Source organism: Musa acuminata, chromosome BXJ2-8 (genome assembly GCF_036884655.1).
Source record: "Musa acuminata AAA Group cultivar baxijiao chromosome BXJ2-8, Cavendish_Baxijiao_AAA, whole genome shotgun sequence".
Lineage (NCBI taxonomy): Eukaryota > Viridiplantae > Streptophyta > Magnoliopsida > Zingiberales > Musaceae > Musa > Musa acuminata.
In genome coordinates, this window is record NC_088345.1 from 40,135,085 (window position 1) to 40,161,644 (window position 26,560).

At 50.8% G+C, this 26,560-nt stretch overlaps 37 non-coding genes across 37 annotated transcripts; all 37 read right to left on the bottom strand.

Annotated features, from left to right (window-relative positions):
- Window positions 1–176: 176 nt before the first annotated feature.
- LOC135621077 (5S ribosomal RNA) lies at window positions 177–295 on the bottom strand. Its single transcript, XR_010490303.1, has one exon. It is a non-coding gene; the product is annotated as a 5S ribosomal RNA (ribosomal RNA).
- Window positions 296–779: 484 nt separating this feature from the next.
- On the bottom strand, window positions 780–898 carry LOC135621100 (5S ribosomal RNA). Its single transcript, XR_010490326.1, has one exon. It is a non-coding gene; the product is annotated as a 5S ribosomal RNA (ribosomal RNA).
- A 484-nt stretch (window positions 899–1,382) lies between these two features.
- LOC135620983 (5S ribosomal RNA) lies at window positions 1,383–1,501 on the bottom strand. Its single transcript, XR_010490211.1, has one exon. It is a non-coding gene; the product is annotated as a 5S ribosomal RNA (ribosomal RNA).
- A 484-nt stretch (window positions 1,502–1,985) lies between these two features.
- Window positions 1,986–2,104, bottom strand: LOC135621101 (5S ribosomal RNA). Its single transcript, XR_010490327.1, has one exon. It is a non-coding gene; the product is annotated as a 5S ribosomal RNA (ribosomal RNA).
- Window positions 2,105–2,588: 484 nt separating this feature from the next.
- Window positions 2,589–2,707, bottom strand: LOC135620984 (5S ribosomal RNA). The gene has a single exon (XR_010490212.1). It is a non-coding gene; the product is annotated as a 5S ribosomal RNA (ribosomal RNA).
- Window positions 2,708–3,191: 484 nt separating this feature from the next.
- LOC135621102 (5S ribosomal RNA) lies at window positions 3,192–3,310 on the bottom strand. The gene has a single exon (XR_010490328.1). It is a non-coding gene; the product is annotated as a 5S ribosomal RNA (ribosomal RNA).
- A 484-nt stretch (window positions 3,311–3,794) lies between these two features.
- On the bottom strand, window positions 3,795–3,913 carry LOC135620985 (5S ribosomal RNA). The gene has a single exon (XR_010490213.1). It is a non-coding gene; the product is annotated as a 5S ribosomal RNA (ribosomal RNA).
- A 484-nt stretch (window positions 3,914–4,397) lies between these two features.
- Window positions 4,398–4,516, bottom strand: LOC135621103 (5S ribosomal RNA). The gene has a single exon (XR_010490329.1). It is a non-coding gene; the product is annotated as a 5S ribosomal RNA (ribosomal RNA).
- A 484-nt stretch (window positions 4,517–5,000) lies between these two features.
- On the bottom strand, window positions 5,001–5,119 carry LOC135620986 (5S ribosomal RNA). The gene has a single exon (XR_010490214.1). It is a non-coding gene; the product is annotated as a 5S ribosomal RNA (ribosomal RNA).
- A 484-nt stretch (window positions 5,120–5,603) lies between these two features.
- On the bottom strand, window positions 5,604–5,722 carry LOC135621104 (5S ribosomal RNA). Its single transcript, XR_010490330.1, has one exon. It is a non-coding gene; the product is annotated as a 5S ribosomal RNA (ribosomal RNA).
- Window positions 5,723–6,206: 484 nt separating this feature from the next.
- Window positions 6,207–6,325, bottom strand: LOC135621078 (5S ribosomal RNA). The gene has a single exon (XR_010490304.1). It is a non-coding gene; the product is annotated as a 5S ribosomal RNA (ribosomal RNA).
- Window positions 6,326–6,809: 484 nt separating this feature from the next.
- On the bottom strand, window positions 6,810–6,928 carry LOC135621105 (5S ribosomal RNA). Its single transcript, XR_010490331.1, has one exon. It is a non-coding gene; the product is annotated as a 5S ribosomal RNA (ribosomal RNA).
- Window positions 6,929–7,412: 484 nt separating this feature from the next.
- On the bottom strand, window positions 7,413–7,531 carry LOC135620987 (5S ribosomal RNA). The gene has a single exon (XR_010490215.1). It is a non-coding gene; the product is annotated as a 5S ribosomal RNA (ribosomal RNA).
- A 484-nt stretch (window positions 7,532–8,015) lies between these two features.
- On the bottom strand, window positions 8,016–8,134 carry LOC135621189 (5S ribosomal RNA). Its single transcript, XR_010490414.1, has one exon. It is a non-coding gene; the product is annotated as a 5S ribosomal RNA (ribosomal RNA).
- Window positions 8,135–8,618: 484 nt separating this feature from the next.
- Window positions 8,619–8,737, bottom strand: LOC135620988 (5S ribosomal RNA). Its single transcript, XR_010490216.1, has one exon. It is a non-coding gene; the product is annotated as a 5S ribosomal RNA (ribosomal RNA).
- Window positions 8,738–9,221: 484 nt separating this feature from the next.
- Window positions 9,222–9,340, bottom strand: LOC135621178 (5S ribosomal RNA). Its single transcript, XR_010490403.1, has one exon. It is a non-coding gene; the product is annotated as a 5S ribosomal RNA (ribosomal RNA).
- Window positions 9,341–9,824: 484 nt separating this feature from the next.
- Window positions 9,825–9,943, bottom strand: LOC135621107 (5S ribosomal RNA). Its single transcript, XR_010490333.1, has one exon. It is a non-coding gene; the product is annotated as a 5S ribosomal RNA (ribosomal RNA).
- A 484-nt stretch (window positions 9,944–10,427) lies between these two features.
- Window positions 10,428–10,546, bottom strand: LOC135620989 (5S ribosomal RNA). The gene has a single exon (XR_010490217.1). It is a non-coding gene; the product is annotated as a 5S ribosomal RNA (ribosomal RNA).
- Window positions 10,547–11,030: 484 nt separating this feature from the next.
- LOC135621108 (5S ribosomal RNA) lies at window positions 11,031–11,149 on the bottom strand. The gene has a single exon (XR_010490334.1). It is a non-coding gene; the product is annotated as a 5S ribosomal RNA (ribosomal RNA).
- Window positions 11,150–11,633: 484 nt separating this feature from the next.
- Window positions 11,634–11,752, bottom strand: LOC135621079 (5S ribosomal RNA). Its single transcript, XR_010490305.1, has one exon. It is a non-coding gene; the product is annotated as a 5S ribosomal RNA (ribosomal RNA).
- Window positions 11,753–12,236: 484 nt separating this feature from the next.
- On the bottom strand, window positions 12,237–12,355 carry LOC135621109 (5S ribosomal RNA). The gene has a single exon (XR_010490335.1). It is a non-coding gene; the product is annotated as a 5S ribosomal RNA (ribosomal RNA).
- A 484-nt stretch (window positions 12,356–12,839) lies between these two features.
- On the bottom strand, window positions 12,840–12,958 carry LOC135621012 (5S ribosomal RNA). The gene has a single exon (XR_010490240.1). It is a non-coding gene; the product is annotated as a 5S ribosomal RNA (ribosomal RNA).
- A 484-nt stretch (window positions 12,959–13,442) lies between these two features.
- Window positions 13,443–13,561, bottom strand: LOC135620990 (5S ribosomal RNA). Its single transcript, XR_010490218.1, has one exon. It is a non-coding gene; the product is annotated as a 5S ribosomal RNA (ribosomal RNA).
- Window positions 13,562–14,045: 484 nt separating this feature from the next.
- Window positions 14,046–14,164, bottom strand: LOC135620880 (5S ribosomal RNA). The gene has a single exon (XR_010490109.1). It is a non-coding gene; the product is annotated as a 5S ribosomal RNA (ribosomal RNA).
- Window positions 14,165–14,648: 484 nt separating this feature from the next.
- On the bottom strand, window positions 14,649–14,767 carry LOC135620593 (5S ribosomal RNA). The gene has a single exon (XR_010489835.1). It is a non-coding gene; the product is annotated as a 5S ribosomal RNA (ribosomal RNA).
- A 484-nt stretch (window positions 14,768–15,251) lies between these two features.
- LOC135621057 (5S ribosomal RNA) lies at window positions 15,252–15,370 on the bottom strand. The gene has a single exon (XR_010490283.1). It is a non-coding gene; the product is annotated as a 5S ribosomal RNA (ribosomal RNA).
- A 484-nt stretch (window positions 15,371–15,854) lies between these two features.
- Window positions 15,855–15,973, bottom strand: LOC135620927 (5S ribosomal RNA). Its single transcript, XR_010490156.1, has one exon. It is a non-coding gene; the product is annotated as a 5S ribosomal RNA (ribosomal RNA).
- A 484-nt stretch (window positions 15,974–16,457) lies between these two features.
- LOC135621137 (5S ribosomal RNA) lies at window positions 16,458–16,576 on the bottom strand. The gene has a single exon (XR_010490363.1). It is a non-coding gene; the product is annotated as a 5S ribosomal RNA (ribosomal RNA).
- A 484-nt stretch (window positions 16,577–17,060) lies between these two features.
- On the bottom strand, window positions 17,061–17,179 carry LOC135621031 (5S ribosomal RNA). Its single transcript, XR_010490257.1, has one exon. It is a non-coding gene; the product is annotated as a 5S ribosomal RNA (ribosomal RNA).
- Window positions 17,180–17,663: 484 nt separating this feature from the next.
- LOC135620758 (5S ribosomal RNA) lies at window positions 17,664–17,782 on the bottom strand. The gene has a single exon (XR_010489993.1). It is a non-coding gene; the product is annotated as a 5S ribosomal RNA (ribosomal RNA).
- Window positions 17,783–18,266: 484 nt separating this feature from the next.
- Window positions 18,267–18,385, bottom strand: LOC135621372 (5S ribosomal RNA). The gene has a single exon (XR_010490535.1). It is a non-coding gene; the product is annotated as a 5S ribosomal RNA (ribosomal RNA).
- A 484-nt stretch (window positions 18,386–18,869) lies between these two features.
- Window positions 18,870–18,988, bottom strand: LOC135620739 (5S ribosomal RNA). Its single transcript, XR_010489974.1, has one exon. It is a non-coding gene; the product is annotated as a 5S ribosomal RNA (ribosomal RNA).
- Window positions 18,989–19,472: 484 nt separating this feature from the next.
- On the bottom strand, window positions 19,473–19,591 carry LOC135620549 (5S ribosomal RNA). The gene has a single exon (XR_010489792.1). It is a non-coding gene; the product is annotated as a 5S ribosomal RNA (ribosomal RNA).
- A 484-nt stretch (window positions 19,592–20,075) lies between these two features.
- On the bottom strand, window positions 20,076–20,194 carry LOC135620518 (5S ribosomal RNA). The gene has a single exon (XR_010489761.1). It is a non-coding gene; the product is annotated as a 5S ribosomal RNA (ribosomal RNA).
- A 484-nt stretch (window positions 20,195–20,678) lies between these two features.
- On the bottom strand, window positions 20,679–20,797 carry LOC135621655 (5S ribosomal RNA). The gene has a single exon (XR_010490818.1). It is a non-coding gene; the product is annotated as a 5S ribosomal RNA (ribosomal RNA).
- Window positions 20,798–21,281: 484 nt separating this feature from the next.
- On the bottom strand, window positions 21,282–21,400 carry LOC135621616 (5S ribosomal RNA). Its single transcript, XR_010490779.1, has one exon. It is a non-coding gene; the product is annotated as a 5S ribosomal RNA (ribosomal RNA).
- A 484-nt stretch (window positions 21,401–21,884) lies between these two features.
- On the bottom strand, window positions 21,885–22,003 carry LOC135621617 (5S ribosomal RNA). The gene has a single exon (XR_010490780.1). It is a non-coding gene; the product is annotated as a 5S ribosomal RNA (ribosomal RNA).
- Window positions 22,004–26,560: the final 4,557 nt, after the last annotated feature.

The following is a 26,560-nucleotide window of genomic DNA, read 5'->3' on the forward strand; positions in this document are numbered from 1 at the left end:
ACCCATCCTAGAACTTTGTCTGATCGTTGTATGTTTATGAAGAAATTTTTAGATGATGATTTCATTATTCTCCTGCTATAAGTTAATGTCATTTATTGTTGGCCATAATGCGGGAAAAATTGAAAAGCTTGAAAGAGGGTTTTAAGTAAGTCTTTTGGCCGCTCGGGGCGCAAAAAGGATTGCAACACGAGGACTTCCCAGGGGGTCACCCATCCTAGTTATACTCTCGCCCAAGCACGCTTGACTTCGGAGTTCTGATGGGATCCGGAGCTTTAGTGCTGGTATGATCGCACTCGATTTGTGTGCGTCGTCCCTCGCCTTTGTACTCTCGAACGATCTCGGAATCGCCATTGTCGGATCTCTCCGATGCCCACGAGGCCGACCGCGTACCGGACACGGCAAGCGCGCGCCGAAACCATCGGGACTTTCTCGAACGAACTCGGAATCGCTATTGCGGCCCCATTCCGGAAAGCTCTCTCCGAGCCCCGCGAGACTGACTGCGTAGCGGTCACGGCAAATTCCGAGGCCCAAAACCATCGCCTCGGAGGTCGACGGGAGAGGTTTTGGCCGCTCGGGGCGCAAAAACGAGTGCAACAGGGGGTCACCCATCCTAGAACCATGTCTGATCATTGTATGTTTATGAAGAAATTTTTAGATGATGATTTCATTATTCTCCTGCTATATTGTAATTACATTTATTGTTGGCCATAATGCTGGAAAAATTGAAAAGCTTGAAAGAGGGTTTTAAGTAAGTCTTTTGGCCGCTCGGGCCGCAAAAAGGAGTGCAACACGAGGACTTCCCAGGGGGTCACCCATCCTAGTTATACTCTCGCCCAAGCACGCTTGACTTCGGAGGTCTGATGGGACCCGGTGCTTTAGTGCTGGTATGATCGCACTCATTTTGTGTGCGTCGTCCCTCGCCTTTGTACTCTCGAACGATCTCGGATTCGCCATTGTCGTATCTCTCCGATGCCCACGAGGCCGACCGCGTACCGGACACGGCAAGCGCGCGCCGAAACCATCGGGACTTTCTCGAACGAACTCGGAATCGCTATTGCGGCCCCATTCCGGAAAGCTCTCTCCGAGCCCCACGAGACTGACTGCGTAGCGGTCACGGCAAATTCCGAGGCCCAAAACCATCGCCTCGGAGGTCGACGGGAGAGGTTTTGGCCGCTCGGGGCGCAAAAACGAGTGCAACAGGGGGTCACCCATCCTAGAACTTTGTCTGATCGTTGTATGTTTATGAAGAAATTTTTAGATGATGATTTCATTATTCTCCTGCTATAAGTTAATGTCATTTATTGTTGGCCATAATGCGGGAAAAATTGAAAAGCTTGAAAGAGGGTTTTAAGTAAGTCTTTTGGCCGCTCGGGGCGCAAAAAGGAGTGCAACACGAGGACTTCCCAGGGGGTCACCCATCCTAGTTATACTCTCGCCCAAGCACGCTTGACTTCGGAGTTCTGATGGGATCCGGAGCTTTAGTGCTGGTATGATCGCACTCGATTTGTGTGCGTCGTCCCTCGCCTTTGTACTCTCGAACGATCTCGGAATCGCCATTGTCGGATCTCTCCGATGCCCACGAGGCCGACCGCGTACCGGACACGGCAAGCGCGAGCCGAAACCATCGGGACTTTCTCGAACGAACTCGGAATCGCTATTGCGGCCCCATTCCGGAAAGCTCTCTCCGAGCCCCGCGAGACTGACTGCGTAGCGGTCACGGCAAATTCCGAGGCCCAAAACCATCGCCTCGGAGGTCGACGGGAGAGGTTTTGGCCGCTCGGGGCGCAAAAACGAGTGCAACAGGGGGTCACCCATCCTAGAACCATGTCTGATCATTGTATGTTTATGAAGAAATTTTTAGATGATGATTTCATTATTCTCCTGCTATATTGTAATTACATTTATTGTTGGCCATAATGCTGGAAAAATTGAAAAGCTTGAAAGAGGGTTTTAAGTAAGTCTTTTGGCCGCTCGGGCCGCAAAAAGGAGTGCAACACGAGGACTTCCCAGGGGGTCACCCATCCTAGTTATACTCTCGCCCAAGCACGCTTGACTTCGGAGGTCTGATGGGACCCGGTGCTTTAGTGCTGGTATGATCGCACTCATTTTGTGTGCGTCGTCCCTCGCCTTTGTACTCTCGAACGATCTCGGATTCGCCATTGTCGTATCTCTCCGATGCCCACGAGGCCGACCGCGTACCGGACACGGCAAGCGCGCGCCGAAACCATCGGGACTTTCTCGAACGAACTCGGAATCGCTATTGCGGCCCCATTCCGGAAAGCTCTCTCCGAGCCCCACGAGACTGACTGCGTAGCGGTCACGGCAAATTCCGAGGCCCAAAACCATCGCCTCGGAGGTCGACGGGAGAGGTTTTGGCCGCTCGGGGCGCAAAAACGAGTGCAACAGGGGGTCACCCATCCTAGAACTTTGTCTGATCGTTGTATGTTTATGAAGAAATTTTTAGATGATGATTTCATTATTCTCCTGCTATAAGTTAATGTCATTTATTGTTGGCCATAATGCGGGAAAAATTGAAAAGCTTGAAAGAGGGTTTTAAGTAAGTCTTTTGGCCGCTCGGGGCGCAAAAAGGAGTGCAACACGAGGACTTCCCAGGGGGTCACCCATCCTAGTTATACTCTCGCCCAAGCACGCTTGACTTCGGAGTTCTGATGGGATCCGGAGCTTTAGTGCTGGTATGATCGCACTCGATTTGTGTGCGTCGTCCCTCGCCTTTGTACTCTCGAACGATCTCGGAATCGCCATTGTCGGATCTCTCCGATGCCCACGAGGCCGACCGCGTACCGGACACGGCAAGCGCGAGCCGAAACCATCGGGACTTTCTCGAACGAACTCGGAATCGCTATTGCGGCCCCATTCCGGAAAGCTCTCTCCGAGCCCCGCGAGACTGACTGCGTAGCGGTCACGGCAAATTCCGAGGCCCAAAACCATCGCCTCGGAGGTCGACGGGAGAGGTTTTGGCCGCTCGGGGCGCAAAAACGAGTGCAACAGGGGGTCACCCATCCTAGAACCATGTCTGATCATTGTATGTTTATGAAGAAATTTTTAGATGATGATTTCATTATTCTCCTGCTATATTGTAATTACATTTATTGTTGGCCATAATGCTGGAAAAATTGAAAAGCTTGAAAGAGGGTTTTAAGTAAGTCTTTTGGCCGCTCGGGCCGCAAAAAGGAGTGCAACACGAGGACTTCCCAGGGGGTCACCCATCCTAGTTATACTCTCGCCCAAGCACGCTTGACTTCGGAGGTCTGATGGGACCCGGTGCTTTAGTGCTGGTATGATCGCACTCATTTTGTGTGCGTCGTCCCTCGCCTTTGTACTCTCGAACGATCTCGGATTCGCCATTGTCGTATCTCTCCGATGCCCACGAGGCCGACCGCGTACCGGACACGGCAAGCGCGCGCCGAAACCATCGGGACTTTCTCGAACGAACTCGGAATCGCTATTGCGGCCCCATTCCGGAAAGCTCTCTCCGAGCCCCACGAGACTGACTGCGTAGCGGTCACGGCAAATTCCGAGGCCCAAAACCATCGCCTCGGAGGTCGACGGGAGAGGTTTTGGCCGCTCGGGGCGCAAAAACGAGTGCAACAGGGGGTCACCCATCCTAGAACTTTGTCTGATCGTTGTATGTTTATGAAGAAATTTTTAGATGATGATTTCATTATTCTCCTGCTATAAGTTAATGTCATTTATTGTTGGCCATAATGCGGGAAAAATTGAAAAGCTTGAAAGAGGGTTTTAAGTAAGTCTTTTGGCCGCTCGGGGCGCAAAAAGGAGTGCAACACGAGGACTTCCCAGGGGGTCACCCATCCTAGTTATACTCTCGCCCAAGCACGCTTGACTTCGGAGTTCTGATGGGATCCGGAGCTTTAGTGCTGGTATGATCGCACTCGATTTGTGTGCGTCGTCCCTCGCCTTTGTACTCTCGAACGATCTCGGAATCGCCATTGTCGGATCTCTCCGATGCCCACGAGGCCGACCGCGTACCGGACACGGCAAGCGCGCGCCGAAACCATCGGGACTTTCTCGAACGAACTCGGAATCGCTATTGCGGCCCCATTCCGGAAAGCTCTCTCCGAGCCCCGCGAGACTGACTGCGTAGCGGTCACGGCAAATTCCGAGGCCCAAAACCATCGCCTCGGAGGTCGACGGGAGAGGTTTTGGCCGCTCGGGGCGCAAAAACGAGTGCAACAGGGGGTCACCCATCCTAGAACCATGTCTGATCATTGTATGTTTATGAAGAAATTTTTAGATGATGATTTCATTATTCTCCTGCTATATTGTAATTACATTTATTGTTGGCCATAATGCTGGAAAAATTGAAAAGCTTGAAAGAGGGTTTTAAGTAAGTCTTTTGGCCGCTCGGGCCGCAAAAAGGAGTGCAACACGAGGACTTCCCAGGGGGTCACCCATCCTAGTTATACTCTCGCCCAAGCACGCTTGACTTCGGAGGTCTGATGGGACCCGGTGCTTTAGTGCTGGTATGATCGCACTCATTTTGTGTGCGTCGTCCCTCGCCTTTGTACTCTCGAACGATCTCGGATTCGCCATTGTCGTATCTCTCCGATGCCCACGAGGCCGACCGCGTACCGGACACGGCAAGCGCGCGCCGAAACCATCGGGACTTTCTCGAACGAACTCGGAATCGCTATTGCGGCCCCATTCCGGAAAGCTCTCTCCGAGCCCCACGAGACTGACTGCATAGCGGTCACGGCAAATTCCGAGGCCCAAAACCATCGCCTCGGAGGTCGACGGGAGAGGTTTTGGCCGCTCGGGGCGCAAAAACGAGTGCAACAGGGGGTCACCCATCCTAGAACTTTGTCTGATCGTTGTATGTTTATGAAGAAATTTTTAGATGATGATTTCATTATTCTCCTGCTATAAGTTAATGTCATTTATTGTTGGCCATAATGCGGGAAAAATTGAAAAGCTTGAAAGAGGGTTTTAAGTAAGTCTTTTGGCCGCTCGGGGCGCAAAAAGGAGTGCAACACGAGGACTTCCCAGGGGGTCACCCATCCTAGTTATACTCTCGCCCAAGCACGCTTGACTTCGGAGTTCTGATGGGATCCGGAGCTTTAGTGCTGGTATGATCGCACTCGATTTGTGTGCGTCGTCCCTCGCCTTTGTACTCTCGAACGATCTCGGAATCGCCATTGTCGGATCTCTCCGATGCCCACGAGGCCGACCGCGTACCGGACACGGCAAGCGCGCGCCGAAACCATCGGGACTTTCTCGAACGAACTCGGAATCGCTATTGCGGCCCCATTCCGGAAAGCTCTCTCCGAGCCCCGCGAGACTGACTGCGTAGCGGTCACGGCAAATTCCGAGGCCCAAAACCATCGCCTCGGAGGTCGACGGGAGAGGTTTTGGCCGCTCGGGGCGCAAAAACGAGTGCAACAGGGGGTCACCCATCCTAGAACCATGTCTGATCATTGTATGTTTATGAAGAAATTTTTAGATGATGATTTCATTATTCTCCTGCTATATTGTAATTACATTTATTGTTGGCCATAATGCTGGAAAAATTGAAAAGCTTGAAAGAGGGTTTTAAGTAAGTCTTTTGGCCGCTCGGGCCGCAAAAAGGAGTGCAACACGAGGACTTCCCAGGGGGTCACCCATCCTAGTTATACTCTCGCCCAAGCACGCTTGACTTCGGAGGTCTGATGGGACCCGGTGCTTTAGTGCTGGTATGATCGCACTCATTTTGTGTGCGTCGTCCCTCGCCTTTGTACTCTCGAACGATCTCGGATTCGCCATTGTCGTATCTCTCCGATGCCCACGAGGCCGACCGCGTACCGGACACGGCAAGCGCGCGCCGAAACCATCGGGACTTTCTCGAACGAACTCGGAATCGCTATTGCGGCCCCATTCCGGAAAGCTCTCTCCGAGCCCCACGAGACTGACTGCGTAGCGGTCACGGCAAATTCCGAGGCCCAAAACCATCGCCTCGGAGGTCGACGGGAGAGGTTTTGGCCGCTCGGGGCGCAAAAACGAGTGCAACAGGGGGTCACCCATCCTAGAACTTTGTCTGATCGTTGTATGTTTATGAAGAAATTTTTAGATGATGATTTCATTATTCTCCTGCTATAAGTTAATGTCATTTATTGTTGGCCATAATGCGGGAAAAATTGAAAAGCTTGAAAGAGGGTTTTAAGTAAGTCTTTTGGCCGCTCGGGGCGCAAAAAGGATTGCAACACGAGGACTTCCCAGGGGGTCACCCATCCTAGTTATACTCTCGCCCAAGCACGCTTGACTTCGGAGTTCTGATGGGATCCGGAGCTTTAGTGCTGGTATGATCGCACTCGATTTGTGTGCGTCGTCCCTCGCCTTTGTACTCTCGAACGATCTCGGAATCGCCATTGTCGGATCTCTCCGATGCCCACGAGGCCGACCGCGTACCGGACACGGCAAGCGCGCGCCGAAACCATCGGGACTTTCTCGAACGAACTCGGAATCGCTATTGCGGCCCCATTCCGGAAAGCTCTCTCCGAGCCCCGCGAGACTGACTGCGTAGCGGTCACGGCAAATTCCGAGGCCCAAAACCATCGCCTCGGAGGTCGACGGGAGAGGTTTTGGCCGCTCGGGGCGCAAAAACGAGTGCAACAGGGGGTCACCCATCCTAGAACCATGTCTGATCATTGTATGTTTATGAAGAAATTTTTAGATGATGATTTCATTATTCTCCTGCTATATTGTAATTACATTTATTGTTGGCCATAATGCTGGAAAAATTGAAAAGCTTGAAAGAGGGTTTTAAGTAAGTCTTTTGGCCGCTCGGGCCGCAAAAAGGAGTGCAACACGAGGACTTCCCAGGGGGTCACCCATCCTAGTTATACTCTCGCCCAAGCACGCTTGACTTCGGAGGTCTGATGGGACCCGGTGCTTTAGTGCTGGTATGATCGCACTCATTTTGTGTGCGTCGTCCCTCGCCTTTGTACTCTCGAACGATCTCGGATTCGCCATTGTCGTATCTCTCCGATGCCCACGAGGCCGACCGCGTACCGGACACGGCAAGCGCGCGCCGAAACCATCGGGACTTTCTCGAACGAACTCGGAATCGCTATTGCGGCCCCATTCCGGAAAGCTCTCTCCGAGCCCCACGAGACTGACTGCGTAGCGGTCACGGCAAATTCCGAGGCCCAAAACCATCGCCTCGGAGGTCGACGGGAGAGGTTTTGGCCGCTCGGGGCGCAAAAACGAGTGCAACAGGGGGTCACCCATCCTAGAACTTTGTCTGATCGTTGTATGTTTATGAAGAAATTTTTAGATGATGATTTCATTATTCTCCTGCTATAAGTTAATGTCATTTATTGTTGGCCATAATGCGGGAAAAATTGAAAAGCTTGAAAGAGGGTTTTAAGTAAGTCTTTTGGCCGCTCGGGGCGCAAAAAGGAGTGCAACACGAGGACTTCCCAGGGGGTCACCCATCCTAGTTATACTCTCGCCCAAGCACGCTTGACTTCGGAGTTCTGATGGGATCCGGAGCTTTAGTGCTGGTATGATCGCACTCGATTTGTGTGCGTCGTCCCTCGCCTTTGTACTCTCGAACGATCTCGGAATCGCCATTGTCGGATCTCTCCGATGCCCACGAGGCCGACCGCGTACCGGACACGGCAAGCGCGAGCCGAAACCATCGGGACTTTCTCGAACGAACTCGGAATCGCTATTGCGGCCCCATTCCGGAAAGCTCTCTCCGAGCCCCGCGAGACTGACTGCGTAGCGGTCACGGCAAATTCCGAGGCCCAAAACCATCGCCTCGGAGGTCGACGGGAGAGGTTTTGGCCGCTCGGGGCGCAAAAACGAGTGCAACAGGGGGTCACCCATCCTAGAACCATGTCTGATCATTGTATGTTTATGAAGAAATTTTTAGATGATGATTTCATTATTCTCCTGCTATATTGTAATTACATTTATTATTGGCCATAATGCTGGAAAAATTGAAAAGCTTGAAAGAGGGTTTTAAGTAAGTCTTTTGGCCGCTCGGGCCGCAAAAAGGAGTGCAACACGAGGACTTCCCAGGGGGTCACCCATCCTAGTTATACTCTCGCCCAAGCATGCTTGACTTCGGAGGTCTGATGGGACCCGGTGCTTTAGTGCTGGTATGATCGCACTCATTTTGTGTGCGTCGTCCCTCGCCTTTGTACTCTCGAACGATCTCGGATTCGCCATTGTCGTATCTCTCCGATGCCCACGAGGCCGACCGCGTACCGGACACGGCAAGCGCGCGCCGAAACCATCGGGACTTTCTCGAACGAACTCGGAATCGCTATTGCGGCCCCATTCCGGAAAGCTCTCTCCGAGCCCCACGAGACTGACTGCGTAGCGGTCACGGCAAATTCCGAGGCCCAAAACCATCGCCTCGGAGGTCGACGGGAGAGGTTTTGGCCGCTCGGGGCGCAAAAACGAGTGCAACAGGGGGTCACCCATCCTAGAACTTTGTCTGATCGTTGTATGTTTATGAAGAAATTTTTAGATGATGATTTCATTATTCTCCTGCTATAAGTTAATGTCATTTATTGTTGGCCATAATGCGGGAAAAATTGAAAAGCTTGAAAGAGGGTTTTAAGTAAGTCTTTTGGCCGCTCGGGGCGCAAAAAGGAGTGCAACACGAGGACTTCCCAGGGGGTCACCCATCCTAGTTATACTCTCGCCCAAGCACGCTTGACTTCGGAGTTCTGATGGGATCCGGAGCTTTAGTGCTGGTATGATCGCACTCGATTTGTGTGCGTCGTCCCTCGCCTTTGTACTCTCGAACGATCTCGGAATCGCCATTGTCGGATCTCTCCGATGCCCACGAGGCCGACCGCGTACCGGACACGGCAAGCGCGAGCCGAAACCATCGGGACTTTCTCGAACGAACTCGGAATCGCTATTGCGGCCCCATTCCGGAAAGCTCTCTCCGAGCCCCGCGAGACTGACTGCGTAGCGGTCACGGCAAATTCCGAGGCCCAAAACCATCGCCTCGGAGGTCGACGGGAGAGGTTTTGGCCGCTCGGGGCGCAAAAACGAGTGCAACAGGGGGTCACCCATCCTAGAACCATGTCTGATCATTGTATGTTTATGAAGAAATTTTTAGATGATGATTTCATTATTCTCCTGCTATATTGTAATTACATTTATTGTTGGCCATAATGCTGGAAAAATTGAAAAGCTTGAAAGAGGGTTTTAAGTAAGTCTTTTGGCCGCTCGGGCCGCAAAAAGGAGTGCAACACGAGGACTTCCCAGGGGGTCAACCATCCTAGTTATACTCTCGCCCAAGCACGCTTGACTTCGGAGGTCTGATGGGACCCGGTGCTTTAGTGCTGGTATGATCGCACTCATTTTGTGTGCGTCGTCCCTCGCCTTTGTACTCTCGAACGATCTCGGATTCGCCATTGTCGTATCTCTCCGATGCCCACGAGGCCGACCGCGTACCGGACACGGCAAGCGCGCGCCGAAACCATCGGGACTTTCTCGAACGAACTCGGAATCGCTATTGCGGCCCCATTCCGGAAAGCTCTCTCCGAGCCCCACGAGACTGACTGCGTAGCGGTCACGGCAAATTCCGAGGCCCAAAACCATCACCTCGGAGGTCGACGGGAGAGGTTTTGGCCGCTCGGGGCGCAAAAACGAGTGCAACAGGGGGTCACCCATCCTAGAACCATGTCTGATCATTGTATGTTTATGAAGAAATTTTTAGATGATGATTTCATTATTCTCCTGCTATATTGTAATTACATTTATTGTTGGCCATAATGCTGGAAAAATTGAAAAGCTTGAAAGAGGGTTTTAAGTAAGTCTTTTGGCCGCTCGGGCCGCAAAAAGGAGTGCAACACGAGGACTTCCCAGGGGGTCACCCATCCTAGTTATACTCTCGCCCAAGCACGCTTGACTTCGGAGGTCTGATGGGACCCGGTGCTTTAGTGCTGGTATGATCGCACTCATTTTGTGTGCGTCGTCCCTCGCCTTTGTACTCTCGAACGATCTCGGATTCGCCATTGTCGTATCTCTCCGATGCCCACGAGGCCGACCGCGTACCGGACACGGCAAGCGCGCGCCGAAACCATCGGGACTTTCTCGAACGAACTCGGAATCGCTATTGCGGCCCCATTCCGGAAAGCTCTCTCCGAGCCCCACGAGACTGACTGCGTAGCGGTCACGGCAAATTCCGAGGCCCAAAACCATCGCCTCGGAGGTCGACGGGAGAGGTTTTGGCCGCTCGGGGCGCAAAAACGAGTGCAACAGGGGGTCACCCATCCTAGAACTTTGTCTGATCGTTGTATGTTTATGAAGAAATTTTTAGATGATGATTTCATTATTCTCCTGCTATAAGTTAATGTCATTTATTGTTGGCCATAATGCGGGAAAAATTGAAAAGCTTGAAAGAGGGTTTTAAGTAAGTCTTTTGGCCGCTCGGGGCGCAAAAAGGAGTGCAACACGAGGACTTCCCAGGGGGTCACCCATCCTAGTTATACTCTCGCCCAAGCACGCTTGACTTCGGAGTTCTGATGGGATCCGGAGCTTTAGTGCTGGTATGATCGCACTCGATTTGTGTGCGTCGTCCCTCGCCTTTGTACTCTCGAACGATCTCGGAATCGCCATTGTCGGATCTCTCCGATGCCCACGAGGCCGACCGCGTACCGGACACGGCAAGCGCGCGCCGAAACCATCGGGACTTTCTCGAACGAACTCGGAATCGCTATTGCGGCCCCATTCCGGAAAGCTCTCTCCGAGCCCCGCGAGACTGACTGCGTAGCGGTCACGGCAAATTCCGAGGCCCAAAACCATCGCCTCGGAGGTCGACGGGAGAGGTTTTGGCCGCTCGGGGCGCAAAAACGAGTGCAACAGGGGGTCACCCATCCTAGAACCATGTCTGATCATTGTATGTTTATGAAGAAATTTTTAGATGATGATTTCATTATTCTCCTGCTATATTGTAATTACATTTATTGTTGGCCATAATGCTGGAAAAATTGAAAAGCTTGAAAGAGGGTTTTAAGTAAGTCTTTTGGCCGCTCGGGCCGCAAAAAGGAGTGCAACACGAGGACTTCCCAGGGGGTCACCCATCCTAGTTATACTCTCGCCCAAGCACGCTTGACTTCGGAGGTCTGATGGGACCCGGTGCTTTAGTGCTGGTATGATCGCACTCATTTTGTGTGCGTCGTCCCTCGCCTTTGTACTCTCGAACGATCTCGGATTCGCCATTGTCGTATCTCTCCGATGCCCACGAGGCCGACCGCGTACCGGACACGGCAAGCGCGCGCCGAAACCATCGGGACTTTCTCGAACGAACTCGGAATCGCTATTGCGGCCCCATTCCGGAAAGCTCTCTCCGAGCCCCACGAGACTGACTGCGTAGCGGTCACGGCAAATTCCGAGGCCCAAAACCATCGCCTCGGAGGTCGACGGGAGAGGTTTTGGCCGCTCGGGGCGCAAAAACGAGTGCAACAGGGGGTCACCCATCCTAGAACTTTGTCTGATCGTTGTATGTTTATGAAGAAATTTTTAGATGATGATTTCATTATTCTCCTGCTATAAGTTAATGTCATTTATTGTTGGCCATAATGCGGGAAAAATTGAAAAGCTTGAAAGAGGGTTTTAAGTAAGTCTTTTGGCCGCTCGGGGCGCAAAAAGGATTGCAACACGAGGACTTCCCAGGGGGTCACCCATCCTAGTTATACTCTCGCCCAAGCACGCTTGACTTCGGAGTTCTGATGGGATCCGGAGCTTTAGTGCTGGTATGATCGCACTCGATTTGTGTGCGTCGTCCCTCGCCTTTGTACTCTCGAACGATCTCGGAATCGCCATTGTCGGATCTCTCCGATGCCCACGAGGCCGACCGCGTACCGGACACGGCAAGCGCGCGCCGAAACCATCGGGACTTTCTCGAACGAACTCGGAATCGCTATTGCGGCCCCATTCCGGAAAGCTCTCTCCGAGCCCCGCGAGACTGACTGCGTAGCGGTCACGGCAAATTCCGAGGCCCAAAACCATCGCCTCGGAGGTCGACGGGAGAGGTTTTGGCCGCTCGGGGCGCAAAAACGAGTGCAACAGGGGGTCACCCATCCTAGAACCATGTCTGATCATTGTATGTTTATGAAGAAATTTTTAGATGATGATTTCATTATTCTCCTGCTATATTGTAATTACATTTATTGTTGGCCATAATGCTGGAAAAATTGAAAAGCTTGAAAGAGGGTTTTAAGTAAGTCTTTTGGCCGCTCGGGCCGCAAAAAGGAGTGCAACACGAGGACTTCCCAGGGGGTCACCCATCCTAGTTATACTCTCGCCCAAGCACGCTTGACTTCGGAGGTCTGATGGGACCCGGTGCTTTAGTGCTGGTATGATCGCACTCATTTTGTGTGCGTCGTCCCTCGCCTTTGTACTCTCGAACGATCTCGGATTCGCCATTGTCGTATCTCTCCGATGCCCACGAGGCCGACCGCGTACCGGACACGGCAAGCGCGCGCCGAAACCATCGGGACTTTCTCGAACGAACTCGGAATCGCTATTGCGGCCCCATTCCGGAAAGCTCTCTCCGAGCCCCACGAGACTGACTGCGTAGCGGTCACGGCAAATTCCGAGGCCCAAAACCATCGCCTCGGAGGTCGACGGGAGAGGTTTTGGCCGCTCGGGGCGCAAAAACGAGTGCAACAGGGGGTCACCCATCCTAGAACCTTGTCTGATCGTTGTATGTTTATGAAGAAATTTTTAGATGATGATTTCATTATTCTCCTGCTATAAGTTAATGTCATTTATTGTTGGCCATAATGCGGGAAAATTTGAAAAGCTTTAAAGAGGGTTTTAAGTAAGTCTTTTGGCCGCTCGGGGCGCAAAAATGAGTGCAACACGAGGACTTCCCAGGGGGTCACCCATCCTAGTTCTACTTTCGCCCAAGCACGCTTGACTTCGGAGTTCTGATGGGATCCGGAGCTTTAGTGCTGGTATGATCGCACTCGATTTGTGTGCGTCGTCCCTCGCATTTGTACTCTCGAACGATCTCGGAATCGCCATTCTCGGATCTCTCCGATGCCCACGAGGCCGACCGCGTACCGGACACGGCAAGCGCGCGCCGAAACCATCGGGACTTTCTCGAACGAACTCGGAATCGCTATTGCGGCCACATTCTGGAAAGCTCTCTCCGAGCCCCATGAGACTGACCGCATAGCGGTCACGGCAAATTCCGAGGCCCAAAACCATCGCCTCGGAGGTCGACGGGAGAGGTTTTGGCCGCTCGGGGCGCAAAAACGAGTGCAACAGGGGGTCACCCATCCTAGAACTTTGTCTGATCGTTGTATGTTTATGAAGAAATTTTTAGATGATGATTTCATTATTCACCTGCTATAAGTTAATGTCATTTATTGTTGGCCATAATGCGGGAAAAATTGAAAAGCTTGAAAGAGGGTTTTAAGTAAGTCTTTTGGCCGCTCGGGGCGCAAAAAGGAGTGCAACACGAGGACTTCCCAGGGGGTCACCCATCCTAGTTATACTCTCGCCCAAGCACGCTTGACTTCGGAGTTCTGATGGGATCCGGAGCTTTAGTGCTGGTATGATCGCACTCGATTTGTGTGCGTCGTCCCTCGCCTTTGTACTCTCGAACGATCTCGGAATCGCCATTGTCGGATCTCTCCGATGCCCACGAGGCCGACCGCGTACCGGACACGGCAAGCGCGCGCCGAAACCATCGGGACTTTCTCGAACGAACTCGGAATCGCTATTGCGGCCCCATTCCGGAAAGCTCTCTCCGAGCCCCACGAGACTGACTGCGTAGCGGTCACGGCAAATTCCGAGGCCCAAAACCATCGCCTCGGAGGTCGACGGGAGAGGTTTTGGCCGCTCGGGGCGCAAAAACGAGTGCAACAGGGGGTCACCCATCCTAGAACCTTGTCTGATCGTTGTATGTTTATGAAGAAATTTTTAGATGATGATTTCATTATTCTCCTGCTATAAGTTAATGTCATTTATTGTTGGCCATAATGCGGGAAAATTTGAAACGCTTTAAAGAGGGTTTTAAGTAAGTCTTTTGGCCGCTCGGGGCGCAAAAATGAGTGCAACACGAGGACTTCCCAGGGGGTCACCCATCCTAGTTCTACTCTCGCCCAAGCACGCTTGACTTCGGAGTTCTGATGGGATCCGGAGCTTTAGTGCTGGTATGATCGCACTCGATTTGTGTGCGTCGTCCCTCGCCTTTGTACTCTCGAACGATCTCGGAATCGCCATTCTCGGATCTCTCCGATGCCCACGAGGCCGACCGCGTACCGGACATGGCAAGCGCGCGCCGAAACCATCGGGACTTTCTCGAACGAACTCGGAATCGCTATTGCGGCCCCATTCTGGAAAGCTCTCTCCGAGCCCCACGAGACTGACCGCGTAGCGGTCACGGCAAATTCCGAGGCCCAAAACCATCGCCTCGGAGGTCGACGGGAGAGGTTTTGGCCGCTCGGGGCGCAAAAACGAGTGCAACAGGGGGTCACCCATCCTAGAACCATGTCTGATCATTGTATGTTTATGAAGAAATTTTTAGATGATGATTTCATTATTCTCCTGCTATAAGTTAATGTCATTTATTGTTGGCCATAATGCTGGAAAAATTGAAAAGCTTAAAAGAGGTTTTTAAGTAAGTCTTTTGGCCGCACGGGGCGCAAAAAGGAGTGCAACACGAAGACTTCCCAGGGGGTCACCCATCCTAGTACTACTCTCGCCCAAGCACGCTTGACTTCGGAGTTCGGATGGGATCCGGAGCTTTAGTGCTGGTATGATCGCACTCGTTTTGTGTGCGTCGTCCCTCGCCTTTGTACTCTCGAACGATCTCGGAATCGCCATTGTCGGATCTCTCCGATGCCCACGAGGCCGACCGCGTACCGGACACGGCAAGCGCGCGCCGAAACCATCGGGACTTTCTCGAACGAACTCGGAATCGCTATTGCGGCCACATTCTGGAAAGCTCTCTCCGAGCCCCATGAGACTGACCGCGTAGCGGTCACGGCAAATTCCGAGGCCCAAAACCATCGCCTCGGAGGTCGACGGGAGAGGTTTTGGCCGCTCGGGGCGCAAAAACGAGTGCAACAGGGGGTCACCCATCCTAGAACCATGTCTGATCATTGTATGTTTATGAAGAAATTTTTAGATGATGATTTCATTATTCTCCTGCTATATTGTAATGACATTTATTGTTGGCCATAATGCTGGAAAAATTGAAAAGCTTGAAAGAGGGTTTTAAGTAAGTCTTTTGGCCGCTCGGGCCGCAAAAAGGAGTGCAACACGAGGACTTCCCAGGGGGTCACCCATCCTAGTTCTACTCTCGCCCAAGCACGCTTGACTTCGGAGGTCTGATGGGACCCGATGCTTTAGTGCTGGTATGATCGCACTCATTTTGTGTGTGTCGTCCCTCGCCTTTGTACTCTCGAACGATCTCAGAATCGCCATTGTCGGATCTCTCCGATGCCCACGAGGCCGACCGCGTACCGGACACGGCAAGGGCGCGCCGAAACCATCGGGACTTTCTCGAACGAACTCGGAATCGCTATTGCGGCCCCATTCCGGAAAGCTCTCTCCGAGCCCCACGAGACTGACCGCGTAGCGGTCACGGCAAATTCCGAGGCCCAAAACCATCGCCTCGGAGGTCGACGGGAGAGGTTTTGGCCGCTCGAGGCGCAAAAACGAGTGCAACAGGGGGTCACCCATCCTAGAACCTTGTCTGGTCGTTGTATGTTTATGAAGAAATTTTTAGATGATGATTTCATTATTCTCCTGCTATAAGTTAATGTCATTTATTGTTGGCCATAATGCGGGAAAAATTGAAAAGCTTGTAAGAGGGTTTTAAGTAAGTCTTTTGGCCGCTCGGGGCGCAAAAAGAAGTGCAACACGAGGACTTCCCAGGGGGTCACCCATCCTAGTTCTACTCTCGCCCAAGCACGCTTGACTTCGGAGTTCTGATGGGATCCGGTGCTTTAGTGCTGGTGTGATCGCACTCTTTTTGTGTGCGTCGTCCCTCGCCTTTGTACTCTCAAACGATCTCGGAATCGCCATTGTCGGATCTCTCCGATGCCCACGAGGCCGACCGCGTACCGGACACGGCAAGCGCGCGCCGAAACCATCGGGACTTTCTCGAACGAACTCGGAATCGCTATTGCGGCCCCATTCCGGAAAGCTCTCTCCGAGCCCCACGAGACTGACTGCGTAACGGGCACGGCAAATTCCGAGGCCCAAAACCATCGCCTCGGAGGTCGACGGGAGAGGTTTTGGCCGCTCGGGGCGTAAAAACGAGTGCAACAGGGGGTCACCCATCCTAGAACCATGTCTGATCATTGTATGTTTATGAAGAAATTTTTAGATGATGATTTCATTATTCTCCTGCTATATTGTAATGACATTTATTGTTGGCCATAATGCTGGAAAAATTGAAAAGCTTGAAAGAGGGTTTTAAGTAAGTCTTTTGGCCGCTCGGGCCGCAAAAAGGAGTGCAACACGAGGACTTCCAAGGGGGTCACCCATCCTAGTTCTACTCTCGCCCAAGCACGCTTGACTTCGGAGGTCTGATGGGACCCGGTGCTTTAGTGCTGGTATGATCGCATTCATTTTGTGTGCGTCGTCCCTCGCCTTTGTACTCTCGAACGATCTCGGAATCGCCATTGTCGGATCTCTCCGATGCCCACGAGGCCGACCGCGTACCGGACACGGCAAGCGCGCGCCGAAACCATCGGGACTTTCTCGAACGAACTTGGAATCGCTATTGCGGCCCCATTCCGGAAAGCTCTCTCCGAGTCCCACGAGACTGACTGCGTAGCGGTCACGGCAAATTCCGAGGCCCAAAACCATCGCCTCGGAGGTCGACGGGAGAGGTTTTGGCCGCTCGGGGCGCAAAAACGAGTGCAATAGGGGGTCATCCATCCTAGAACCATGTCTGATCATTGTATGTTTATGAAGAAATTTTTAGATGATGATTTCATTATTCTCCTGCTATATTGTAATGACATTTATTGTTGGCCATAATGCTGGAAAAATTGAAAAGCTTGAAAGAGGGTTTTAAGTAAGTCTTTTGGCCGCTCGGGGCGCAAAAAGGAGTGCAACACGAGGACTTCCCAGGGGGTCACCCATCCTAGTTCTACTCTCGCCCAAGCACGCTTGACTTCGGAGGTCTGATGGGACCCGGTGCTTTAGTGCTGGCATGATCGCACTCATTTTGTGTGCGTCGTCCCTCGCCTTTGTACTCTCGAACGATCTCGGAATCGCCATTGTCGGATCTCTCCGATGCCCACGAGGCCGACCGCGTACCGGACACGGCAAGCGCTCGCCGAAACCATCGGGACTTTCTCGAACGAACTCGGAATCGCTATTGCGGCCCCATTCCGGAAAGCTCTCTCCGAGCCCCGCGAGACTGACTGCGTAGCGGTCACGGCAAATTCCGAGGCCCAAAACCATCGCCTCGGAGGTCGACGGGAGAGGTTTTGGCCGCTCGGGGCGCAAAAACGAGTGCAACAGGGGGTCACCCATCCTAGAACCTTGTCTGATCGTTGTATGTTTATGAAGAAATTTTTAGATGATGATTTCATGTTTCTCCTGCTATAAGTTAATGTCATTTATTGTTGGCCATAATGCTTGAAAAATTGAAAAGCTTGAAAGAGGGTTTTAAGTATGTCTTTTGGCCGCTCGGGGCGCAAAAAGGAGTGCAACACGAGGACTTCCCAGGGGGTCACCCATCCTAGTTCTACTCTCGCCCAAGCACGCTTGACTTCGGAGTTCTGATGGGATCCGGTGCTTTAGTGCTGGTATGATCGCACTCTTTTTGTGTGCGTCGTCCCTCGCCTTTGTACTCTCGAACGATCTCGGAATCGCCATTGTCGTATCTCTCCGATGCCCACGAGGCCGACCGCGTACCGGACACGGCAAGCGCGCGCCGAAACCATCGGGACTTTCTCGAACGAACTCGGAATCGCTATTGCGGCCCCATTCCGGAAAGCTCTCTTCGAGCCCCGCGAGACTGACTGCGTAGCGGTCACGGCAAATTCCGAGGCCCAAAACCATCGCCTCGGAGGTCGACGGGAGAGGTTTTGGCCACTCGGGGCGCAAAAACGAGTGCAACAGGGGGTCACCCATCCTAGAACCATGTCTGATCGTTGTATGTTTATGAAGAAATTTTTAGATGATGATTTCATGTTTCTCCTGCTATAAGTTAATGTCATTTATTGTTGGCCATAATGCTGGAAAAATTGAAAAGCTTGAAAGAGGGTTTAAAGTAAGTCTTTTGGCCGCTCGGGGCGCAAAAAGGAGTGCAACACGAGGACTTCCCAGGGGGTCACCCATCCTAGTACTACTCTCGCCCAAGCACGCTTAACTTCGGAGTTCTGATGGGATCCGGTGCTTTAGTGCTGGTATGATCGCACTCTTTTTGTGTGCGTCGTCCCTCGCCTTTGTACTCTCGAATGATCTCGGAATCGCCATTGTCGGATCTCTCCGATGCCCACGAGGCCGATCGCGTACCGGACACGGCAAGCGCGCGCCGAAACCATCAGGACTTTCTCGAACGAACTCGGAATCGCTATTGCGGCCCCATTCCGGAAAGCTCTCTCCGAGCCCCGCGAGACTGACTGCGTAGCGGTCACGGCAAATTCCGAGGCCCAAAACCATCGCCTCGGAGGTCGACGGGAGAGGTTTTGGCCGCTCGGGGCGCAAAAACGAGTGCAACAGGGGGTCACCCATCCTAGAACCATGTCTGATCATTGTATGTTTATGAAGAAATTTTTAGATGATGATTTCATTATTCTCCTGCTATATTGTAATGTCATTTATTGTTGGCCATAATGCTGGAAAAATTGAAAAGCTTGAAAGAGGGTTTAAAGTAAGTCTTTGGGCCGCTCGGGGCGCAAAAAGGAGTGCAACACGAGGACTTCCCAGGGGGTCACCCATCCTAGTACTACTCTCGCCCAAGCACGCTTGACTTTGGAGTTCTGAAGGGATCCGGTGCTTTAGTGCAGGTATGATCGCACTCGATTTGTGTGCGTCGTCCCTCGCCTTTGTACTCTCGAACGATCTCGGAATCACCATTGTCGGATCTCTCCGATGCCCACGAGGCCGATCGCGTACCGGACACGGCAAGCGCGTGCCGAAACCATCGGGACTTTCTCGAACGAACTCGGAATCGCTATTGCGGCCCCATTCCGGAAAGCTCTCTCCGAGCCCCGCGAGACTGACAGCGTAGCGGTCACGGCAAATTCCGAGGCCCAAAACCATCGCCTCGGAGGTCGACGGGAGAGGTTTTGGCCGCTCGGGGCGCAAAAACGAGTGCAACAGGGGGTCACCCATCCTAGAACCATGTCTGATCGTTGTATGTTTATGAAGAAATTTTTAGATGATGATTTCATTATTCTCCTGCTATAAGTTAATGTCATTTATTGTTGGCTATAATGCTGGAAAAATTGAAAAGCTTGAAAGAGGGTTTAAAGTAAGTCTTTTGGCCGCTCGGGGCGCAAAAAGGAGTGCAACACGAGGACTTCCCAGGGGGTCACCCATCCTAGTACTACTCTCGCCCAAGCACGCTTAACTTCAGAGTTCTGAAGGGATCCGGTGCTTTAGTGCTGGTATGATCGCACTCTTTTTTTGTGCGTCGTCCCTCGCCTTTGTACTCTCGAATGATCTCGGAATCGCCATTGTCGGATCTCTCCGATGCCCACGAGGCCGATCGCGTACCGGACACGGCAAGCGCGCGCCGAAACCATCGGGACTTTCTCGAACGAACTCGGAATCGCTATTGCGGCCCCATTCCGGAAAGCTCTCTCCGAGCCCCACGAGACTGACTGCGTAGCGGTCACGGCAAATTCCGAGGCCCAAAACCATCGCCTCGGAGGTCGACGGGAGAGGTTTTGGCCGCTCGGGGCGCAAAAACGAGTGCAACAGGGGGTCACCCATCCTAGAACCATGTCTGATCATTGTATGTTTATGAAGAAATTTTTAGATGATGATTTCATTATTCTCCTGCTATATTGTAATGACATTTATTGTTGGCCATAATGCTTGAAAAATTGAAAAGCTTGAAAGAGGGTTTTAAGTAAGTCTTTTGGCCGCTCGGGCCGCAAAAAGGAGTGCAACACGAGGACTTCCCAGGGGGTCACCCATCCTAGTACTACTCTCGCCCAAGCACGCTTCACTTCGGAGTTCTGAAGGGATCCGGTGCTTTAGTGCTGGTATGATCGCACTCATTTTGTGTGCGTCGTCCCTCGCCTTTGTACTCTCGAACGATCTCGGAATCGCCATTGTCGGATCTCTCCGATGCCCACGAGGCCGACCGCGTACCGGACACGGCAAGCGCGCGCCGAAACCATCGGGACTTTCTCGAACGAACTCGGAATCGCTATTGCGGCCCCATTCCGGAAAGCTCTCTCCGAGCCCCACGAGACTGACAGCGTAGCGGTCACGGAAAATTCCGAGGCCCAAAACCATCGCCTCGGAGGTCGACGGGAGAGGTTTTGGCCGCTCGGGGCGCAAAAACGAGTGCAACAGGGGGTCACCCATCCTAGAACCATGTCTGATCGTTGTATGTTTATGAAGAAATTTTTAGATGATGATTTCATTATTCTCCTGCTATAAGTTAATGTCATTTATTGTTGGCCATAATGCTGGAAAAATTGAAAAGCTTGAAAGAGGGTTTAAAGTAAGTCTTTTGGCCGCTCGGGGCGCAAAAAGGAGTGCAACACGAGGACTTCCCAGGGGGTCACCCATCCTAGTACTACTCTCGCCCAAGCACGCTTAACTTCGGAGTTCTGAAGGGATCCGGTGCTTTAGTGCTGGTATGATCGCACTCTTTTTGTGTGCGTCGTCCCTCGCCTTTGTACTCTCGAATGATCTCGGAATCGCCATTGTCGGATCTCTCCGATGCCCACGAGGCCGATCGCGTACCGGACACGGCAAGCGCGCGCCGAAACCATCGGGACTTTCTCGAACGAACTCGGAATCGCTATTGCGGCCCCATTCCGGAAAGCTCTCTCCGAGCCCCGCGAGATTGACTGCGTTGCGGTCACGGCAAATTTCGAGGCCCAAAACCATCGCCTCGGAGGTCGACGGGAGAGGTTTTGGCCGCTCGGGGCGCAAAAACGAGTGCAACAGGGGGTCACCCATCCTAGAACCATGTCTGATCATTGTATGTTTATGAAGAAATTTTTAGATGATGATTTCATTATTCTCCTGCTATATTGTAATGACATTTATTGTTGGCCATAATGCTGGAAAAATTGAAAAGCTTGAAAGAGGGTTTAAAGTAAGTCTTTTGGCCGCTCGGGGCGCAAAAAGGAGTGCAACACGAGGACTTCCCAGGGGGTCACCCATCCTAGTACAACTCTCGCCCAAGCACGCTTAACTTCGGAGTTCTGATGGGATCCGGTGCTTTAGTGCTGGTATGATCGCACTCTTTTTGTGTGCGTCGTCCCTCGCCTTTGTACTCTCGAATGATCTCGGAATCGCCATTGTCGGATCTCTCCGATGCCCACGAGGCCGATCGCGTACCGGACACGGCAAGCACGCGCCGAAACCATCGGGACTTTCTCGAACGAACTCGGAATCGCTATTGCGGCCCCATTCCGGAAAGCTCTCTCCGAGCCCCGCGAGACTGACTGCGTAGCGGTCACGGCAAATTCCGAGGCCCAAAACCATCGCCTCGGAGGTCGACGGGAGAGGTTTTGGCCGCTCGGGGCGCAAAAACGAGTGCAACAGGGGGTCACCCATCCTAGAACCATGTCTGATCATTGTATGTTTATGAAGAAATTTTTAGATGATGATTTCATTATTCTCCTGCTATATTGTAATGACATTTATTGTTGGCCATAATGCTGGAAAAATTGAAAAGCTTGAAAAAGGGTTTTGAGTAAGTCTTTTGGCCGCTCGGGGCGCAAAAAGGAGTGCAACACGAGGACTTCCCAGGGGGTCACCCATCCTAGTACAACTCTCGCCCAAGCACGCTTAACTTCGGAGTTCTGATGGGATCCGGTGCTTTAGTGCTGGTATGATCGCACTCTTTTTGTGTGCGTCGTCCCTCGCCTTTGTACTCTCGAACGATCTCGGAATCGCCATTGTCGGATCTCTCCGATGCCCACGAGGCCGATCGCGTACCGGACACGGCAAGCGCGCGCCGAAACCATCGGGACTTTCTCGAACGAACTCGGAATCGCTATTGCGGCCCCATTCCGGAAAGCTCTCTCCGAGCCCCGCGAGACTGACAGCGTAGCGGTCACGGCAAATTCCGAGGCCCAAAACCATCGCCTCGGAGGTCGACGGGAGAGGTTTTGGCCGCTCGGGGCGCAAAAACGAGTGCAACAGGGGGTCACCCATCCTAGAACCATGTCTGATCGTTGTATGTTTATGAAGAAATTTTTAGATGATGATTTCATTATTCTCCTGCTATATCGTTTTTAAACTTGTTTCTTTTGAAGAATTTCTTAAACTTTCTTGTCAAAAGTGCCAAGTCATCATCACAGTCCTCATCACTTGAGTTTTCTCTCAAGTGGCATTCAGAAGTTTTAAGTGCCATATCCTTCCTGTTCTTTGGAAGGATGTCTTCTTGCTCTTCATGAGCTTTGCAAGTCATTTCGTAGGTCATTAATGACCCGATTAGTTCTTCAAGAGGGAAGTTGCGCAGATCCTTTGCCTCTTGAATGGCAGTGACTTTAGGATCCCAACTTTTAGGAAGGGATCTTAGTATTTTATTTACGAGTTCAAAATCCGAAAAACTTTTTCCGAGTCCTTTTAGACCGTTGACGACATCCGTGAAACGGGTAAACATGTCGCCAATGGTTTCACTTGGTTTCATTCGGAAAAGTTCAAAAGAATGCAGCAACAGATTGATTTTTGAGTCTTTCACTCTACTTGTGCCCTCGTGGGTCACTTCAAGTGTGTGCCAAATATCAAAAGCAGTTTCGCAAGTTGAAACACGATTAAACTCGTTTTTATCAAGTGCGCAGAATAAGGCATTCATAGCCTTTGCATTAAGAGCGAAAGCCTTCTTCTCCAAATCGTTCCAATCGATCATTGGAAGAGAAGATTTTGAAAATCCATTTTCAACAAGGTTCCACAGTTCAAAATCCATAGAAATAAGAAAGATCCTCATTCGGGTCTTCCAGTAAGTGTAGTCCGTTCCACTGAACATGGGTGGACGTGTAATCGAATGCCCCTCTTGGTTTCCGGCGTATGCCATCTCTCTTGGGTTTTAATCCTTTAGAGAGTTAACCTTGCTCTGATACCAATTGTTAGGATCGAGAGCACTAAGAGGGGGGGGGGGGGTGAATTAGTGCAGCGGAAATCTTACAGCGATTAAAAACCAAAAGCTGCGTTCGTTCAAAAACTATTAAGATGCAAAAGCAAATTCTCAGTTTGTATCTAAGTGCAGTTTGCGTCTAAGCGCAGATTGCGTCTAAGCGCAGTTTTGCGTCTAAGCGCAGTTTACGTCTAAACTCAGATTTACGTCTAAACACAGTTTTACGTCTAAACGCAGATTTACGTCTAAACGTAGATTTACGTCTAAACGCAGATTTACGTCTAAACGCAGTTTTACGTCTAAACGCAGATTTACGTCTAAACTCAGATTTACGTCTTAAACTCAGATTTACGTCTAAACGCTGATTTACGTCTAAACGCAGTTTTACGTCTAGACGCAGATTTACGTCTAAACTTTGAAACTTGTTTGTATACTCGCAGAAGGCAGTATGCAGTTGAAATCAAGACGTAAACGTGAACTGAGATCTGATGATTGAGCGAGGAAAGCCGATTTACGTCTGAATGCAGTTTTACGTCTAAATGTTGAAACTCGTTCGTAAAATCGTAGAGGACAGATTGCAGTTATCAATAGGATTAAAATGTAAGTGTAAACTGCAAAGAAGCTCGTTCGTAAAAGCACGGAAAACAGTTCTGCAGAATCAAACGTAAACGTAAACTGTAATGTATGAAAATACGAATTTACGTCTGAATGCAGATTCGGAAGAACAGCACTTAGAACTTGTTCGTGAAAGCGCAGAGAGCAGTAGTAATGAGGGAGGTTTGCAGTAATGATAAAGTGCTCGAAAATAAACGCAAACCAGAGATTTAGAGTGGTTCGGTCAGCCTTGACCTACTCCACTTTTGGCTTCCTCCACCGATGAGGTTGCCGACGTCAACTAGGTGCCTTCCTTCAATGGGCGAAGGCCAAACTGCCCTTTTACAATTTCTCTCCTTTTGACAGGCTCAGGAGACAACCTTTACAGACCTTTCTCTCCTCACTTTACAACTGAAAACTTGAAGAACAGAAGGAGGAGACTTAAAGGCTTTACAACACTTTTGAGCTCTTAGAATCACAGAAAAGATCAAGATTTCGGTGTGGGTCTGTATATTTTCAGGGCTGAATGGGTGGGGTATTTATAGGCCCCAACCCAATTCAAAATTCGAGCTCAAAACGATCAAATCGATCAAATCCCAGAATTCTGGGATCAGGCGGTTGCACCTCTTGACTGGAGAGGTGGCACCGCCTGGCAGAGCTCGAAGACTGAGCTCAGGCGATTGCTTCTCTCTGCCAGAGCTCGAAGACTGAGCTCGATGGTTGCATCACCTGGCAGAGCTCGAAGACTGAGCTTGGTGGTTGCATCACCTGGCAGAGCTCGAAACTGAGCTCGGTGGTTGCATCACCTGGCAGAGCTCGAAACTGAGCTCAGGCTGATGCACCTCTCTGCCAGAGCTCGAAGACTGAGCTCGGTGATTGCATCACCTGGCAGAGCTCGAGACTGAGCTCAGGCTGATGCACCTCTCTGCCAGAGCTCGAAGACTGAGCTCGGTGGTTGCATCGCCTGGCAGAGCTCGAAACTTGAGCTCTAGTGGTGCTACCTCTTGGCAGAGGAGGTTGCACCGCCTAGTCTAGCTCGAAGACTGAGCTCTGGGCGGTTGCACCTCTTGGCTGGGGCGGTTGCACCTCCCAGCCTCGCAGCCCTGGCGGTTGCACCTCCTGGCTGGGGCGGTAGCACCTCCCAACCTCACAGCCCAAGCGGTTGCACCTCCTGGCTGGGGCGGTTGCACCTCCTGGTGCAATCAGGGTCCGAATGGTTCACTCCATTCGGCCCAATTTGAATCTTTTCAGGGGCCCAATTGCCCCAAGATTAAGCTAATGGGATCACCTCCCATTTTCATGCTTAATCATCATGCTAACTACGATTAACTCTAAGACAATTTCTGCAGCTTTGCTCCGATACGTCAATCGCTTCTTCCGGCGATTTTCCGGCCAACTTCCGTCGATCATCCGATAAACCCTCGGTGATCCTTCTGCGGACATCCAGCATACTCCTGGACTTTGCGACGATCCACTTGGCGAGTTCCGACGAGCTTCGCTTGGCAAGCTTCTGGACTTCTCGGATCTGTTCTCGCTGAACCTCCGACGACCGTCCGAACTTCCGTCGAACTCTCGAACTCCCAATGTGATCATGATCTTGACTCCGGCGCAACACCTGCTGCTTGTCTTACTCTCATCGTAGTTAATCCTGCACACTTATCTCAACACATAGATTAGATAACAAATGACAATTGACTTCATCATCAAAATCCGAGATTCAACAATCTCCCCCTTTTTGATGATGACAATCAATTGATAAAGGAGTTGTCCTTAACTCCCCCTATCTATATGCCATAGTTGAGATAAGTCAACCTTGAATTCAAGACCTAAGAATTCAAGTGACGTATTGATAAGTTAGATCAGTTAAACTTATCAATGCTCCCATCATGATTCCCATCATGATGTATCTCTTCAAGAATGATGTCAAGGCATGACATACATCATCAAGTTTGTATGATAGTGTTTGTAACTATTCATCATGTAATAATATAAAGCTACGAAGGACTTTTTACATGATGCACACATTTGAGATTTTCTAGCAAGTTTGTATTTTCTATAGAATATCAAATCAAGATATGATGCAAACTATAGCACATGTTCACATATCTCTTGGTGATGCAAGGATGGCATAACATTGTTTATAGCATCACTCAAGTATTTGCAACTATGACATAGACATGATTATGGCAGTTCAGCTATGACATAGTGTTTATCAATTCATATATTTCTCCCCCTTTGTCATCAACAAAAAGCATGATAGCATTATTAAGCATATAAAGGAAGTCATGACACATATAACTCTTTATTGTTTGTTGCTTGACGGAGGAAAGTCATTTTTCAAAGAGTTTTCATAAGAGTGTACAGGAACATCCCATACAAATCGAAAAATGAACTTCTTACATGCATTTGGTTAAAAATATTTGTCACATAATTTGCAACATGTTATTTGATCAAGCGTTGTCAAGGCATGTAATAGTAATAACATCCGAAAGATAATTTTAACTAGTTTAAGTATTCGGACACATCAACATTCCTATTTCTCTTCTTATGTAATCAAATTGTTCTTCACATAGGGGTTTTGTGAAGATATCAGCCAGTTGATGTTTGGTGTCAATAAACTCTATGGTTACATCATGATTAGTGACATGATCTCGTATAAAGTGATGTCTAATATCAATGTGTTTTGTTCTTGAGTGTTGTATAGGATTTTTAGTTAAGCATATTGCA